This window comes from Mirounga leonina, unplaced genomic scaffold (assembly GCF_011800145.1).
Source record: "Mirounga leonina isolate KUSES-001 unplaced genomic scaffold, KU_Mleo_1.0 Mir_54, whole genome shotgun sequence".
NCBI lineage: Eukaryota > Metazoa > Chordata > Mammalia > Carnivora > Phocidae > Mirounga > Mirounga leonina.
The window spans coordinates 4250600-4266747 of record NW_023270812.1 but is presented as its reverse complement, the minus strand read 5'-3'; positions in this window follow the sequence as shown (position 1 = coordinate 4266747).

Here is a 16148-nt window from a genome sequence, read left to right as displayed (position 1 = left end):
GTCTGCAAGTGACCACCAGGACCGATAGCCACTGCTGTGGGCGTTTAAAATCTTAATCTCCAGGGCACCCGGGGGGCTCAGACGGTTAAGCGTCTGCCTTCCGCTCAGGTCATGATCTCGGGGTCTGGGGCCATGATCCCTGCTCAGTGGGGGAGCCTGCTTCTTCCTCTGCCCTCTGCCCCTCCCCCACTCGTGCGCTCTCTCTCTCTCTCTCTCTCTCTCTCTCTCTCTCTCTTTCTCTCTGTCTCTCTGGGACACCAAAGCATCTCCCGGCTCCCGCTCAGAGAGAACAAACCCGTGTCGGGACCAGGTGGAACAATCTTGCAAGGGCGGGCAATGAGGGAAGGGGCCGTGTCCAGGAGGATAACCAAAGGCAAAGAAAAGCCAAATACAAATGATTGAGGAGAAGGAAAGAAAACAAGCCTGTTACCTTCTTTATGAAAGGATCTGGGAAGAAACAAGGAGAGAAGAATGGAAGTTTGGGACATGGATACTTTTGCCCGTTGCATATTTTTAGAAGGATATTCCTGTAGGACAGGCCTACATACAGAGCACACAAGAGAAAATAGCTGACCAATGGAAACCCCTGGTTGGTTTCTGATTTTTGGTGCCATATGTGGCTTTTCTGCTTCTAACAAACGGTTCTAATGATTATAGTCGTTACTATATTGCCAGCCATCTTTCCCTTGGAGGTAACCGAAATGACCCCTTCCCGAATTTTGATAACCTTCTAAAAGTACAGACTTTTTCTAAGAAGTGCCTATTTATCTTGAGGGTACAGTTGCCAAACCGCTTTAGCAGAAATACTAGCTATACACGATACAAATTTGTCAACCTTCTAGATTTTTCTAGTAGCATTTTAAAACTTGATTCTTGGGCAGAAAGTACTAACATTAGAGTGCCCAATTTTAAGTCAGACCCTTTGCAATTCCATATGGAGGGTCATCCATATCTAAGTCTCCTTTCCTTTATTTCAGGGGGTGGGGCGGTAGAGGGGGGGCTGGGGCCTTCATTACCAGTAAGTCACCTAGTGCTTGACTAACACTCGCATTCCGGGGGAGTTGCCACTGCCTCTCCAAAACCAGCTGTTGAAGAGGAGTCACCATGGTTCATCTGCAGGTGTATTACAGGGGACGTGGAAGGTTCCAGGAAGTTGTTACCTGTAAACAGCACTCAGGAAATGTCCATAGGTGTGTGTGTGTGAGTGTGTGTGTTTCACTTGCCTGTATTCCACAAAGGATGTGAAGTAGCTAAGACACATAAATTAAGTAAAAATGTGGACATGGATAAAAGCTGAAATCAGAGGGGGGGCGGAGCAAGATGGCGGAGGAGTAGGAGACCTGGATTTCGTCTCCTCTCAGCAATTCAGCTGGATAGGGATCAAACCATTCTGAACACCGACAAACCCAACAGGAGATCGAAGAAAAGAAGAGCAACAACTCTCTCATCAGAAAAGCGACCACTTTCTGGAAGGTAGGACGTGCGGAGAAGTGAACCCGAGGCGATATTCGGGAGGATAGACGGCGGGGGAGGGGCCTCCGTCGGCCGCTTCTGGCAAGTGATAGAGCCGCGGGGCACAAAATCGGAACTCTTAAAAGTCTGCTCCGCCGAGGGACGTCACTCGGGGGGCTAAGTGGGGGGTGGAACCCTCCGGGACAGTGTGGTCTCAGGACCCTCGGGGTCACAGAAAGACCGGGGGTGCCTGAGGGCGGCAGAGCTCCCAGGTAACGGAGCAGGGAAGCCGGCTGCAGAGGCGGAGCCCAGGCGCCATAAACCGTGATCCGCGGCCCAGTCGGGCCCCCGCTCCTCCAGCAGGGACCCAACAAGCGGCAGATGCGGGGAGACTCACCTTCCTCCCCGGGAGGAGCTGCGCGGGAGGGCACCGCAGGGATCGGCTGGGTTTGGAGACGCCACCCGGGGTCGGGGGCCAGAGAGAGAAACGCGCGGTCACAGGCTGGGTGAGCACGGAGTGCGGCCGGAGACCGGGAGACGGGAGTGACTGACGGCTTTTCCCTGGGGGCGCACTGAGGAGCGGAGCCCCGAGTTCTCGGCTCCTCCGGGGCGGAGATTGGGAGGCCGCCATTTTCACTCTCCGCCTCCAAAGCTGGACGGAAAGCTCGCAGGGAACAAAAGCCCGGAGAGCAAACCCGAGCAGATGACTTAGCCCGGACCCGGCAAGGGCGGGGCAATTCCGCCTCCGGCAGAGACATTTGGAAACCACGGCAACAGGCCCCTCCCCAGAAGATCAGCGAGAACAGCCGGCCAAGACCAAGTTTACCGATCAATGAGAACGGCAGAACTCCAGCGCTAGGGGAATACTGCACATAGAATCCATGGCTTTTTCCCAATGATTCTTTAGTCTTTCAAAGTTAATTTTTTTTAACTGTCTTTTTGCCTTTTTCTTTCTTTTTGAATTTTTCTTTTTCCCTTTTTCAACCAACATCTTATCAATCCCTTTTTTAAAAAAAAAAAAACATTTTTATTTTTCATTTTTAGAGTCATATTCTATCCCTTCATAGTGGTTACCCATATTTTTGGCTTATATATATAAGTTGTTCTCTCTTTAAAATTTTGAGATAGTTTCTTCTAACAGATTAAAATATACCCTAAATCTCTAGTATATGGTGTTTTCTATTCCCCTGCCTAATCACATCCTCTCCCTTTTTTTTTCTTTTTCTTTTTTCTTTTTTTAAATCCTCTTCTTTCTTTTTTCAAACAACTTCTTATCAATTCCTTTTATAAAATTTTTTATAATTTCCATTTTTACAGTCATATTCCATCCCTTCATCATATCAACCCTTATTTTTGTACATATATAAGTTTTTCTTTCTTTAAAATTTTGGGAGGCACTTTCTTCTAAAAGACCAAAATACACCCCAAATCTAGTGTGTGGCACTGATCTATATACCATATAGATCATATTTGATCACATTCTGGTTTTTTTTGTTGTTGTTGTTCTTTTGTTTTGTTTGTTTTTGTTTTTATCTTTATCTTTTTCTTTTTCTTTTTTTTCTTTTTCTTTTTTCTCTCTTTCCCTTTCTTATCCCACTGCTTCAGGTATTTTCTGATTTGTTTAGAGTATATTTTCTGGGGACGTGGTTACTCTGCTAACATTTTGTTCTCTCATTAATCTATTCTCTGCACAAAATGACAAGACGGAAAAAATCACCTCAACAAAAAGAACAAGAGGTAGTACCGACTGCCAGGGACCTACTCAATACGGACATTAGTACGATGTCAGATCTAGAGTTCAGAATCATCACTTTAAAGATACTAGCTGGGCTTGAAAAAAATATGGAAGTTATTAGAGAAACCCTTTCTGGAGAAGTAAAAGAGCTAAAATCCAACCAAGTAGAAATCAAAAAGGCTATTAATGAGGTGCAATCAAAAATGGGGGCGCTAACTGCTAGAATAAATGAGGCAGAAGAGAGAATCAGTAATATAGAAGATGAAATGATGGAAAATAAAGAAGCTGAGAAAAAGAGAGATAAACAACTACTGGATCACGAGGGCAGAATTCGAGAGATAAGCGATACCATAAGATGAAACAACATTAGAATAATTGGGATCCCAGAAGAAGAAGAAAGAGAGAGAGAGGCAGAAGGTATAATGGAGCAAATTATAGCAGAGAACTTCCCTAATTTGGGGAAAGAAACAGGCATGAAAATCCAGGAAGCACAGAGAACCCCTCTCAAAATCAATAAAAATAGGTCAACTCCCCGACATCTAATAGTAAAACTTACGAGTCTCAGAGGCAAAGAAAAAATCCTGAAAGCAGCTCGGGAGAAGAGATATGTAACCTACAAGGGTAGAAACATTAGATTGGCAACAGACCTATCCACAGAGACCTGGCAGGCCAGAAAGGACTGGCAGGATATATTCAGAGCACTAAATGAGAAAAATATGCAGCCAAGAATACTCTATCCAGCTAGGCTGTCATTGAAAATTGAAGGAGAGATAAAAAGCTTCCAGGACAAACAAAAACTAAAGGAATTTGCAAACACAAAACCAGCCCTACAGGAAATCTTGAAAGGGGTCCTCTAAGCAAAGAGAGAGCCTAAAAGCAACATAGACCAGAAAGGAACACAGACAATATACGGTAACAGTCACCTTACAGGCAATACAATGGCACTAAATTCCTGTCTTTCAATAGTTACCCTGAATGTAAATGGGCTAAATGCCCCAATCAAAAGACACAGGCTAACAGACTGGATTAAAAAACAAGACCCATCGATATGCTGTCTGCAAGAGACTCATTTTAGAACCAAAGACACCCCCAGATTGAAAGTGAGGGGGTGGAAAACTATTTACCATGCTAATGGACACCAAAAGAAAGCTGGGGTGGCAATCCTTATATCAGACAAATTAGATTTTAAACCAAAGACTATAATAAGAGATGAGGAAGGACACTATATCATACTAAAAGGATCTATCCAACAAGAAGATCTAACAATTGTAAATATCTATGCCCCTAACATGGGAGCAGCCAATTATATAAGGCAATTAATAACAAAAGCAAAGAAACACATCGACAACAATACAATAATAGTGAGGGACTTTAACATCCCCCTCACTGAAATGGACAGATCGTCTAAGCAAAAGATCAACAAGGAAATAAAGACTTTAAATGACACACTGGACCAAATGGACTTCACAGACATATTCAGAACATTCCACCCCAAAGCAACGGAATACACATTCTTCTCTAGTGCCCATGGAACATTCTCCAGAATAGATCACATCCTAGGTCATAAATCAGGTCTCAACCGGTACCAAAAGATTGGGATCATTCCCTGTCTATTTTCAGACCACAATGCTTTGAAACTAGAACTCAATCACAAGAGGAAAGTTGGAAAAAACTCAAATACATGGAGGCTAAAGAGCATCCTACTGAAGAATGAATGGGTCAACCAGGAAATTAAAGAAGAATTAAAAAAATACATGGAAACCAATGAAAATGAAAACACAACTGTTCAAAATCTTTGGGATGCAGCAAAGGCAGTCCTAAGAGGAAAGTATATAGCAATACAAGCCTTTCTCAAGAAACAAGAAAGGTCTCAAGTACACAACCTAACCCTACACCTAAAGGAGCTGGAGAAAGAACAGCAAATAAAGCCTAAACCCAGCAGGAGAAGAGAAATCATAAAGATCAGAGCAGAAATCAATGAAATAGAAACTAAAAGAACAGTAGAACAGATCAACGAAACTAGGAGCTGGTTCTTTGAAAGAATTAACAAGATTGATAAACCCCTGGCCAGACTTATCAAAAAGAGAAGAGAAATGACCCAAATCAACAAAATCATGAATGAAAGAGGAGAGATCACCACCAACACCAAAGAAATACAAACAATTATAAGAACATATTATGAGCAACTCTATGCCAGCAAATTAGATAACCTGGAAGAGATGGATGCATTCCTAGAGATGTATCAACTACCAAAACTGAACCAGGATGAAATAAAAAACCTGAACAGACCTATAACCACTAAGGAAATTGAAGCAGTCATCAAAAATCTCCCAAAAAACAAAAGCCCAGGGCCAGATGGCTTCCCAGGGGAATTCTACCAAACATTTCAAGAAGAATTAATACCTATTCTTCTGAAACTGTTCCAAAAAATAGAAACGGAAGGAAAACTTCCAAACTCATTTTATGAGGCCAGCATTACCTTGATCCCAAAACCAGACAAAGACCCCATCAAAAAGGAGAATTACAGACCAATATCCCTGATGAACATGGATGCAAAAATTCTCACCAAAATACTAGCCAATAGGATCCAACAGTACATTAAAAGGATTATTCACCATGACCAAGTGGGATTTATCCCTGGGCTGCAAGGTTGGTTCAACATCCGCAAATCAATCAATGTGATACAATACATTAATAGAAGAAAGAACAAGAATCATATGATCCTCTCAATAGATGCAGAAAAAGCTTTTGACAAAGTACAGCATCCTTTCTTGATCAAAACTCTTCAGAGTATAGGGATAGAGGGTACATACCTCAATATCATAAAAGCCATCTATGAAAAACCTACAGCGAATATTATTCTCAATGGGGAAAAACTGAGAGCTTTCCCCCTAAGGTCAGGAACGTGGCAGGGATGTCCACTATCACCACTGCTATTCAACCTAGTATTGGAAGTCCTAGCCACAGCAATCAGACAACAAAAAGAAATCAAAGGCATCCAAATTGGTAAAGAAGAAGTCAAACTCTCACTCTTTGCAGATGACATGATACTTTATGTGGAAAACCCCAAAGACTCCACCCCAAAACTGCTAGAACTCATACAGGAATTCAGTAAAGTGGCAGGATATAAAATCAATGCACAGAAGTCAGTGGCATTCCTAGACACCAACAACAAGACAGAAGAAAGAGAAATTAAGGAGTCGATCCCATTTACAATTGCACCCAAACCATAAGATACCTAGGAATAAATCTAACCAAAGAGACAAAGGATCTGTACTCAGAAAACTATAAAATACTCATGAAAGAAATTGAGGAAGACACAAAGAAATGGAAAAACATTCCATGCTCATGGATTGGAAGAACGAATATTGTGAAGATGTCAATGCTACCTAGAGCAATCTACACATTCAATGCAATCCCCATCAAAATACCATCCACTTTTTTCAAAGAAATGGAACAAATAATCCTAAAATTTGTATGGAACCAGAAAAGACCCCGCATAGCCAGAGGAATGTTGAAAAAGAAAAGCAAAGCCGGCGGCATCACAATTCCGGACTTCAAGCTCTATTACAAAGCTGTCATCATCAAGACAGCATGGTACTGGCACAAAAACAGACACATAGATCAATGGAACAGAATAGAGAGCCCAGAAATGGACCCTCAACTCTATGGTCAACTAATCTTCGACAAAACAGGAAAGAATGTCCAATGGAACAAAGACAGTCTCTTCAACAAATGGTGTTGGGAAAATTGGATAGCCACATGCAGAAGAATGAAACTGGACCATTTCCTTACACCACACACAAAAATAGACTCCAAATGGTTGAAAGACCTCAATGTGAGACAGGAGTCCATCCAAATCCTAAAGGAGAACACAGGCAGCAACCTCTTTGACCTCAGCCGAAGCAACTTCTTCCTAGAAACATCGCCAAAGGCAAGGGAAGCAAGGGCAAAAATGAACTATTGGGACTTCATCAAGATACAAAGCTTTTGCAAAGCAAAGGAAACAGTCAACAAAACCAAAAGACAACCGACAGAATGGGAGAAGATATTTGCAAATGACATTATCAGATAAAGGGCTAGTATCCAAAATCTATAAAGAACTCATCAAACTCAACACCCAAAGAATAAAGAATCCAATCAAGAAATGGGCAGAAGACATGAACAGACATTTTTCCAAAGACGACATCCAAATGGCCAACAGACACATGAAAAAGTGCTCAATATCGCTCAGCATCAGGGAAATCCAAATCAAAACCTCAATGAGATACCACCTCACACCAGTCAGAATGGCTAAAATTAACAAGTCAGGAAACGACAGATGTTGGCGGGGATGCGGAGAAAGGGGAACCCTCCTACACTGTTGGTGGGAATGCAAGCTGGTGCAGCCACTCTGGAAAACTGTATGGAGGTTCCTCAAAAAGTTGAAAATAGAGCTACCATATGATCCAGCAATTGCACTACTGGGTATTTACCCCAAAGATACAAAAGTAGGGATCCGAAGGGGTACGTGCACCCCGATGTTTATAGCAGCAATGTCCACAATAGCCAAACTGTGGAAAGAGCCAAGATGTCCATCGACAGATGACTGGATAAAGAAGATGTGGTATATATATACAATGGAATATTATGCAGCCATCAAAAGGAATGAGATCTTGCCATTTGCAATGACGTGGATGGAACTGGAGGGTATTATGTTGAGTGAAATAAGTCAAACAGAGAAAGACATGTATCATATGATCTCACTGATATGAGGAATTCTTAATCGCAGGAAACAAACAGTGTTGTTGGAGTGGGGGGTGGGGTGGGAGGGATGGGGTGACTGGGTGATAGACACTGGGGAGGGTATGTGCTCTGGTAAGCACTGTGAATTGTGCAAGACTGTTGAATCTCAGATCTGTACCTCTGAAACAAATAATGCAATATATGTTAAGAAAAAAAAAAAAGAAGAAGAAGAAGAAGGTAGCGGGAGGGGAAGAATGAAGCGGGGGAAATCGGAGGGGTAGACGAACCATGAGAGACGATGGACTCTGAAAAACAAACTGAGGGTTCTAGAGGGGAGAGGGGTGGGAGGATGGGTTGGCCTGGTGGTGGGTATTGAGGAGGGCATGTTCTGCATGGAGCACTGGGTGTTATGCACAAACAATGACTCATGGAACACTTCATCTAGAACTAATGATGTAATGTATGGGGATTAACATAAGAATTAAAAAAAAAAAAAAGCTGAAATCAGAAGGGCACAGGCAGATTGGGAAAGAAAAGCCAAGGGGAAAGTGCTACAAACACGCAGACCACAGAGTCATCCGGACACCGGCCACTGGGCGCTAAGCTCCTGGGCATCAGAGCAAAGAGAAAAACCCAGTAGCGTCCATGACTTGTGTTCTCTGTCAGCTGACTAGTCCCTGCCTGGGGGGCACAGTGCGGGGAGGGAGGATGCACACACACCCGGGTCTGAACAGGATTTCTACCATGGATGTTCCCAGTGATACAGTGAGCAAAGACTTTGAGATCAGTCATCAGGTGGTGTTTTTTACACTTCTGTGGTTCCACACATTTCTGCTGGGATATAATTCACATACCATCACATTCACCCATTTAAAGGGTTCAATTCAGGGGCGCCTGGGTGGCACCGTCAGTTGGGCGTCCAATTCTTGGTTTCAGCTCAGGTCTGATCTTGGGGCTGTAGGATCGAGGCCTGCGTTGGGCTCCATGCTCAGCATGGAGTCTGCTTGGGTTTCTCAATCTCTCTGCCCCTCTCACCCCCATGTGCTCTCTGTCTCTCCCTCTCTTTCTCTCTAAAATAAATAAATCTTTAAAAAATAAAGTGTACAATTCAGTGGGTTTTAGTATATTCACAGAATTGTGTAACCATCCCCACCGTCTAATTTTAGAACACCTTTATCATCCCCAAAAGAAAGCCCATATTCCTTAGCTTACACTCCCCATTCCCCGGCAACACAAATCTACTTTCTCCAAGTTACCTATGGATTTGCTTACTCCGAACATTTCATATAAATACAACATATGGTCTTTTGTGACTAGCTTCTTTCACTTAGCATAAGGTTTTCAATCCATGTTGTAGCATGGATCAGCGCTTTTATTGCCAAATAATATTCTATTGTTTCCATAGATCTTACATCTCTTGTAAAGTTAAGCAGAGAGCATAATTCTGGGGGTGGAGCAGGGGGGAGGCATCAAGTCAGAGGCTTTCTGGTAATCCAGCGGGATCTGTGGAGCTCACAGAATATCTAAGAAATGAAATGCACAGGTAGTCCTTCAAATTATGTTTGCAACTTTGTTCCAGACGGGCGCTTGATCAAAACCAAGCAGTGAGCAGCCCAAGTGCATACTGCCTGAAAAGGTGGGACAGGCAGAGCAGACCTGTGCTGGTTAAGGACGGACACACAGACTTCAAAACTGACAGGTCAGATGACAGGATTAAGGACCTTTTGTGCTAATTTAGGACCCTAACCAAGATTCCTACTTAGAAAGATGACTATTCCATCTGTGTAGGAGGCCCTTGCAGGCCGAGATAGAGTTTTACTTAGCCAACTGTTCTAGATCTTCCCCAGCATGTGAACAAAAAACGATCCAGAGCACAAAGCTGTGCAGCAGAGAGCCCATCTCAGGAGGTTGTGAAGACTCTCAGAGCAAAGTAAGCAAGTACCCACCACTATGCCAGAGAAATCTTAATGCATCCATGAGAACCATCCGCTACTATGAATAGGTGGCAAAATGAACCTCTAAGTAGACGCTCGTTCCCTTGCTGACTATACTTGCTGAATAGAGACCAATTAAATTTGGACAAATTATCTGGCATTTTTATTTAAAATCATTTTGGTTTAAAAAAAACATTCTGGTTTTAAGTGATTTTTTTAAAGGTTTTATTTATTTATTTGAGAGAGAGAGAGAGAGCGCGTGCGTACATGCATAAGTGGGGGTGGGCAGAGGAAGAAGCAGGCTTCCCACCGAGCAGGGAGCCCCATGCGGGGCTCGATTCCGGGGCCCCGGGATCATGACCTGAGCCGAAGGCAGACACTTAACTGACGGAGCCATCCAGGGGCCCCTGATTTAAGTGATTTTAAAAAGTCCTTCTTCCTGACAATGTTCAGGTTATAGAGCCAATTACCTACTACTTGCACTCCTAGCTTCTGATTTATGAGAAGTTATTTCTCATTTCGGTCTGTGACCCTTTGTCTCTGTCCCAGCAGCCAAAAGCCCTCTTGCCCGTCAGATGCTCCAGCCTGTCGTTTGATTCATCATTAAACAAATGCTCACTGAGTCCCTACATGTCAGGCACTGGGGACACGACGCCAAGCAAGACAACAACCCTGCCCTCACGGAGCCCACACAAGCAATAAACAATGAGGTGCATGCAAGGTGCTAAGAGCAGAGGCACAAGAGCGGGGAGGAGTTACGCGTTAGACGTGGTGGCATGACAGTGGCCTCCCGTAGACGTGACCTTGGATGGAGACCAGTGAGGCGAGGAAGAAAGCCAGGAGGTCTTGGATCTGGAAGGAGGGAAGCAAGTCACTTAGAAATTGTTCCCCACAGCTGTGCCAGAGCCGCGAGGACTGGAAGGGGCTCTCGCCCGTCTGCAGTGGGAAAGTACAGGCGTGAGTTGTGAGGCTGGTGGCGCGGCGGAATGAAGCATGTCTGTCCGGTTAGGGTTCAGCCCGAAAAACCGAGCTGCTAAAAGCGTAACAGGAATAAGGGAAGAACCAGGACTGGACGTGGGAAGTCAGAGGACCTGGGGAAGTCCCCGCTGGAGCGGCCTGGAGTGCCGGCGCAGGTGGGCTGCTCAGGGCACACAGGAAACTCCAAGAAGCATCGTGCCCAGCCATCCTGCAGAGGGGCGCCCACGGAGAGGGCGCGGCTCTGCAGAAGCTGGCTGGGGCTCCTGATGACGGGCAGGGCCACAGGCCAGCGTGGTATTTGCATCCACCGCTCAGCACCTGTCTCGGGATGAGGGTCGAGGAAGGGGGGACAACAGGGAAACAGCCCCGAATGTGTCAGACTTTTCCTGCTCCTGTCTCGAGTTCCCCTGCTGCACTTGCTGAATGCGAGCTTGTCGCAGGGACGTAAAGGAGCTCCACGCCCCACCTGCGTGTGCCTGTAGCAACCACCCCTGGGACACCCCGGGAAGGCTTCGTGGAGGCTCTCAGACTGGCTGCCAGACCACAACCGGGCGGCTTCCGGGGAAGGTGCCCGTGGTTTGGATTTGGTGGGTGACACGCTGGAGGCGTGGGGTCAATGACAGCTGGGAGCTTGCAGCTCCAGTTCCACGGAACTGAACTTGGCAGGTCCCCGGGCTCCTCAGACAGTAGAGGTGACCGAAATCTTCAGTAATCAGCACTTGGAATGAAATGTCATGCTGTTCGAAATCTGCCCGCTGGTAGGTTCTGGCTCCCTCCCACCCGACTGCCCCGATCAGACACGATAATCGTGCCTGCCGAGCGTCGCGCTGCAGCAGGTCTCGAGCCCCGTACAGCTGGAGAGAGGAGGACTCCGCCACGGAGTGTGTGCGCTTCCACCTGCCGCACGGTAAGACCGCTTGTGCTCCCCCCAAAACACACTGGGAGCATCAGCGGTCCGCATCCTCAAGCATCCTGCCTGTAGGTCCGGGCACCGCTCGCTTCGGGCCGGCCTCCCAAGGCTGGTTTTAGGCTGTCTTTATCCCTGTCACAGTCAACACTGACGTTGAAAGGGAAATGGCCAGTCTCCAAATGATGTCAATCATTCACTCTTATCACTAACAGGCTGAGCATTAACCCGGATGTGCATATTTATTGGTAAGTTGTGTGCTGACCTCATGTACTGATCTGCACATGAGAAAATGAAACTTTGAAGGGTAAGGAAAACAAATATAAATGAGGCTCTCCTATTGCCTTTCCAAACGCCAACGAAGGTCTTGGGTTTTCGCACAAGCCCGACCCCCAGGTAAGTAAATAGGCCCCAATGCAGGCAGTTTTTAAGACGTACAGAAAGGACCCCATTTGGCTGCAACGTAACAGCCAGGTGTCTAAGATTCCGTTAGAAATAGCTTCGGGTGTGACCGCAGGGTGATACTATAATGGCATTTGGTGAAGGAACGCAGGAACACTGGAACACTTCCTTGCCCGGTGACATTCCCTGGGTTTGCCAGGGGATCCTCACAGAGCCAGCAAAGGAACACTCTCTGAGCTGAGCTGCAGGCAAGGCCTCCTCAGGGCCTCCCTGACTCCAGACAGCCGCTCTGTGGGGATCCAGACACGGTCCCCTTCCTCCAGGGTATGCAGCGCCTCGTCAGAGCGCATGGCCTGGGGAGTGCTGCCCGGACTCCAGGCCCCGCCTCCTGTTGGCGGCCAGGTCCACCTGGGGTGGTGTGATGGGACCCCAGCTGTGCCCACGGGGGCGAGCGGGGAAGCAAAGACACTGCTGATGCGGGACGCGCCCAGAGCCCAGGTGGTGGCTGCTCCTTCTGGTCCCTGAGCCCATGAGGCCCCTCGGGGCGTCGGCATCTGAGCGATCCAGCAGCACCCAGTCAGCACTCGGCAGCCCCTCCTGGAAGAACTTTCCTTTCCCGGTTTACTCCCCAATGAAGCCTTTCTCAAAACTAAAGCATTTCTTGGGCAATACACTAACCACGTAACATCCTGTAAAAATGGAACCACGTGCCAGGAGACCAGGCAAGGGGGCGGCAGGCGTGGGGCCCAGCGGCGTAGCGGAGCCCAAGCGCCCCAGCCCTCCGCCTGACCCTGGGGCGAGACTCACCTGCTGCCTCACCTGAGTCGCTAACCACCAATAAATGACAAACACTATCTTGACAATGAAAAGACAAATGTCCCCTTCTCACAGGCACTGAAATAACACAATTTCAATGTACTCCCATGGCGACACCACACTTCTAGCTGCTCAGGTCCAAGACCACACATCCCCAACTCCGCTCGCTCTTCAATCCCACATTCATTCTGTCGGGAAGCACAGGGGCTCTAACCGGCAAGAGGCACCTGGATGCAGGACCCACCGCCTCCCACCACTGCCTTCCCCTGCCCCATCCCCAGGCCAGAGCAACAGCCTCGTAACCCCTCGCCCCCTGTGCCACACAGCCTGAGCCATCCCTTTACAACCGAAACTGGAATTAAGATAAAAATTAAAAAAAAAAAAAAAAAAAAAATTCCGGGCGCCTGGGTGGCTCAGTTGGTTAAGCGACTGCCTTCGGCTCAGGTCATGATCCTGGAGTCCCGGGATCGAGTCCCGCATCGGGCTCCCTGCTCGGCGGGGGGTCTGCTTCTCCCTCTGCCCTCTTCCCTCTCGTGCTCTCTGTCTCTCATTCTCTCTCTCAAATAAATAAAATCTTTAAAAAAAAAAACCTAAGCCAGCCGTGCCCTCCCCGGGCTTCAGTCCTCAGATAAAAGCATCACCAGGGCCTCGCCTGATTCACCCTCGGCTGCTTCCCTGCCCTCGGCTCCTACCTCACCCCCCTGGGCAGGCACTCCCCAGCCCCAGGGCTTTTGCAGCAAAGCCCCTGCTCACACAGCACCTCTGCGAGCCTCCTGAACACTCTAAGGTTGCAACCTACCCCCGTCTTTCAGTTTTTCCACTGCCAGCTCGGAATGACCTCACGTCCCCTTTCATCTTGGTCGTGTCTGCCTGTGTTTTCCTGGCCGCAGGCCCCAGCACCGGAGCGGTGCCTGACGCAGGGCAGGAGCTGAGCGAGGGTTTGTGGATGAAAGACTGTGCGCTCTGAGATCCGTACAGGGTTCAAACAAGTATGTTTTAAAGAGCAAGTCCAAAATGGTATTAAGGGAGAGAGAGAATGAGTGCCTGACTTTTCTGTTTTCTGCAACATATATTTTATTTTAAAAAATGTATAAACTCTGGCTTCTAAAGAGTCCACAGCAGCACATTTCACATGAGCTGGGTCTCTCCGGGATCGCACAGGCAGTGACGGCCCGTGCTTCACAAGGCTGAGGATGGGGCAGGAGGCCGGGCAGGTCCACGGGAGGCTAAAGGAATCATCCTTACAAGTTCATGAGCAGAAGCATCAGTGCCCTTGACAGAACGGCCAGAGCTCACTGGAACCGCCTTCCCTGGGCTCCCACTGTCCCGAGCGCGCTTCATTTCCGTGGCTCCACTCCCGGGTGGGGCCAGGCTCCCAGCAGTCAGGGCGCACACCCTGGGAGGACTGGGGCCCAAGTCTACACCAGGGGAAGCGAGGACAGACTGGGCTAGAGGGTCGGGGTGGCAGTAGGGTGGGCGTTATCCTGTAACCCGGCGTGCGGAGCAGGCTGGAGCGGGGTCGAGTGTAAACAACAAAGTGGGCTGAGCCCACGTCTCCCCCTGTAGTCTCTCTTTCCCCATGTCAGGACCTGGTACTTCTCTTTAGGAAAAGGGATCAAGGCAAATGATAGCAAGAGTTCAGACAGCAGGGGTTGGGGGAGGGAAACCTGTGTGTGGGAGCTGCCTCGTGTTGACCCTCGGCTGACACTATGGAAGCACCGTAGCATTCCAGAGACCACAGCGACAGTGTGGGGTCCCCAGCAGAGGCTGTGGGTCACTGCCTGCAAGCCTGGCCTCCAGCAAAGCCTGCTTCAGCCTCTGCTTTGTCGTCGTAAGGTGGGGGTTACACACACTTACCTGGCAGGACTGCGGTGAGCGAACTAAAACAGCGCTGCTGGAGAACGTGGTGGGCAGAATACTGGCGCCCAGAGACGCCCACATCCTAATCCCAGAAATGGGATTATGGCATCACGTGCAGCAAAAGGGACTTAGCATTTTAATTAGATTGCACTGGATTTTCAGACAAATTTATGGAAAATTGCACCAGAGATGCTTAATGGTTAGAAAGTAACAGGCTTTGTTTTTTCCTTAGGAAGTATTCCAAAGTTGATCACAAATGAATTTTTTTTTTTTTTTTTTTAAGTAGGCTCCATGCCCAGTGTGGAGCTTGAACTCACAACCCTGAGATCGAGCCCGGAGCTGGGATCAAGTGTCAGACACTTAACCGACTGAGTCATCCCAGGTGCCCCAATGACATGAACTTTTATCTTTCAGAGAAAATGTACTTGAAAGATATGAAAAGGCTAATTTTAAGATGACCGTTCTAAGACTGCTCTTTCCACCCATGATCTTTCTTATGCTAAAAATCTCATCGGTTACAAACAAGATTCAAACACTCTAAGAGCAAGAGCCGGGGTCAAGTCACTTCTACATGATGGGCGGTCGTTAAGGACATCCTAGGCCAGGGACACCTGGGGCAGCCGTGCATTCTTTTCCTTGACTGCAGAGGCAGAACCATGTCAATTATGCAGAATGTGGAGACTCCCCATTTTTAAGGTGCCTCAATGAGCAGCATCAAAGAGATCAAAGTCCATTCCAAGTAGCACGGAGGCTCTAAGCACAGGGAACTCTGGCTCACGGGGACACAGAGCCCCCCACCCCCGATTCCGTGGACTAGAGAGCCAAGCGCCCACCTGCGAGGGGACAGACCAGGAGCCCGGCCACACAGCCCAAGCGTTCTAACAGAGGCAGGAGAAGCCCAACCCCTGAGGGGGCCACCAGGACAGCAAAGATCCAGAACCTAGAGGAGACACCAGCTGAATGGAGTCTCAGGGGCGAGGGGAATGAGCCAGGCAGAGGGATGAGGAATGATGCCCAACATGGCTACAGGACAGGAGCAAGCAGGAAGGTGAGGGGCTCAGGAACCAGGGTGCAGAGTCTGTGGAGGGACTCTGAGCAGGAGAGGTGCAGGGGGGGCAGGCGGCTGGGGGCAGGCTGCAAGCCCGGCCTGTGAGCCGGTCTATGGTGAAGGGAAACATGGCTGAAAGGGGAGAATGGGCCTGAGCCACAAGGCGAGGCAGAGGGAAGGGGGGAGGGTAGAGCACCTGGTCTACGTTTTTGCTTTGGATTTTTCATTTAACGATGGGATAAAAGAACTACATGAAAAGCATGGGGATGAAGACCTAGACAAGACGAGGAG